This window comes from Wasmannia auropunctata, unplaced genomic scaffold (assembly GCF_000956235.1).
Source record: "Wasmannia auropunctata unplaced genomic scaffold, wasmannia.A_1.0 LD336041.1, whole genome shotgun sequence".
In the NCBI taxonomy this organism is placed as follows: Eukaryota; Metazoa; Arthropoda; class Insecta; order Hymenoptera; family Formicidae; genus Wasmannia; species Wasmannia auropunctata.
The window spans coordinates 613,242-616,212 of record NW_012026849.1 but is presented as its reverse complement, the minus strand read 5'-3'; positions in this window follow the sequence as shown (position 1 = coordinate 616,212).

Genomic DNA, 2,971 nt, shown 5'->3' with positions numbered 1-2,971 from the left:
ACGTGTCCCCTCCCCTGCGCTTAATCGTCGTGATTTCGTTACTCGCGAAAGCGCCGTCCGTCCTGCAATACGCCAATCGACGTAGAGGATTTCGATCTCTTCGGTAGATTTATCGAAACACCGCACGATTGTATAATTATTAAAAGGGGCTGCTTGATTAGCTTGAGAAAAACTCCATTAGTGAGAGAGGATAACTTATCACGGATCACAAAAGAGTTGGATTCAACGTACCCTGGTATTATTACGGGATTATCCGGGAGTAATTTCAACAAAACCGATTCTGTTTGCGGGAGTAGTAGCGGCGGCGGTTTTTAATCGCGTATTCATTCGCGGCCACGCGACTCCGTGAAATTTTTCTGATGCTAATTACGCCGCGGCTTTTAAAAAAGAACTCCGGACCAAACGATCTTCCGCGGCGGCGAAAGAGAATATTCCTCCGATTGTCGTTCTACCTTTCTCGAATATTGTTTCAAATTAGCACCTAACACGACTGCTAATTTGCAATTAAAAATACGGAATACGGAGAGTGTAAAATACGCGCGCATTATTGCACGCAGTACATGATAATTCTAGCGAGACCTTGCACCACTTACGACACATTCATTGATTACTGCCTTGTCTCCGTGTTCGAGATCACTCATACTTTTCTCTTTCAAGTCTACTTTTATTGAATATTTTATATGCGCGAGCATTTATGTAGTTTTAAATTAACCTTCTTGTTATTATAGGCGACTATAGTAGCTCGACGCGTAGCGCTCACACTTTGAGATAATAAGTAGTACAATACGCAATATATACACGTCTTACCAGTATCGCAACACTTGAAAAGACTTGTTTACACCCTGCTACGTACCGGTTTTTTATCATGAGAAATAATAATATATTAGACAGTATATGATTTAGGCGTAAATTTCGCTTTGAATGACGCGCGCGGTTTGTACAGCCGTATCGTGTAATGCGTTTCGCAGCAGAGACGGCCCTAACAAAAGGGTTAAGATAGCATCTACGCTATGTTATTAACAGTATGACGAACTACCTTTACGTTCTGCTTAAACGATAAAGAAAGATAATGTGATAATTGACCTAACAAGTCAATAATAATATATTGCTTATTCAAGATAAATTGTTATTATTAGCGGAAACAGTTGTTTTTAAATGTACGATAAAAAATAAGAATTACAGCAACAAAGTTTTTTTTTCAGAGATAGAAAAATTTCAAATATTTTTAAATATTCAATAATTTATTTTTATATATAGATAAAAAGTTGTATTTTAATATAATTTCGTGCGAACAAATATATACATGTTTAATCATAATCACATTAGTTTTATATTATATATCACGTCACACGTCGGCAGTCGTATATTTATTTGTCACAGCAAGCACAATAGTCTCACATCTTAGGGTTGCAGCATCGATCAAAACAACTTGCAACTTGGTTGCCTGACGTTGCCTAATTACTACACGAATCTAATTACCTAATGATAAACTTAACAGATAAACGTCAATATCAGGCAGTAAACACAAATATTGATCATTGACTAAACTCGCGACCACGCATTGATCCATGTCTCGCGATATACTGCCAAGCTACGAGTTAAATTTTCGCTGTAACTGCATGCAGATGTCATAAATCAATATTGTGCGTAGGGTACAGCGGGGTAATTTGAATAGCGAGGTAATTTGGATAACAGTACACGAAAAGAAAGAAAACAATTTTGTTGAAAGACCTAAAAATTTTGCTAAAAACAGATCTGAAAATAATTTTTTATTGAATCACAAACAATTTGTTGGAATGTTAAAACTGATAAGCATTGCTATAAAACGTTTTGATATTCTAGCAATCATTTTGACTTTTGCACAAAATGATTTTGATTATTGGACAAAAATTATTATCAGATCTGGATCCAGCAAAATTGTTCTTTCCGTGTAAGCATTTGCAAGAATTTCAGAAAAATAAGAGATTTTAAGATACATTTCATTAGATCAATGTCTGATCTAATGAAATGTATCTTAAAATCTCTTATTTTTCTAAAATTCTTGCAAATGCTTAATGTTATCCAAATTACCCCACTGTACCGTCTGTACCCTATGTGCATACAACTGAACAATAATTTCTTATTGAATAAAAATTATATATTTGTGTATCATTATTTTGCAATATTAGAGACGTCAATTTTGTATAGTTAATAATTTTAGTATTAGCAGAAGCACAATTAGACAAGGAAATGATAAAGAAGAATAACAGCAAGGTTTCTTTTATTCTTCCAAGTCTATATAAGTTTAAAAAATTGACCACTATTTTCGAACGAATTATACGGCGTCGTTCCTTGCCAATTAAATTCTGATATTAAAGCTACATTAGTCTCTTTCCATAAAGCCATGCACTTTCGTTAAATTAAATATTAATATTAATAAAATATCAATTGATCTTGGATTTAGATTACCGATTTGATAATGAATTAAAGATAGAGTTGAGAAATGTCGATTGAGGATTGAGAATCGTATTCAGAATCGTTGTGAAGGATTATAGTAACTACTCGTATTGTGTACCTGCGGGATAATCACGTCTCATTTCGATGATGCAGCATGTCTCGATATAATTGCGTCCGAAGGTAGCGTGTAGCAGTAAGGAAGCGACGAACAAAATTTAATTGAGCAGAGAAGCTCGATATAGTAACTCCCCCTCTTCCTTCCCCCCTCCCGCCCGTGTACGTACCCCTGCGATCAGCGCTCGAGGGTCGAATGTGCACGCGCGGGGTGTATCAAAGTGAGTACTCTTCGGCCGTCGCCATGCATTGATCCGTTTGTCTCCTGGTGCTTTCAGTGAGCGGGAGGACGGGGACCGGCGGTGCGCCCCTTTACGGGCGCCTGGTGGCCGAGGAGCCCATGCCCTCCGCGGTATGCGGTGGAGCCGGTGCCGCGGGTGGCGGGGCTGCCGGCGGGGTTCCGCAGGAGACCCCCTCGGAC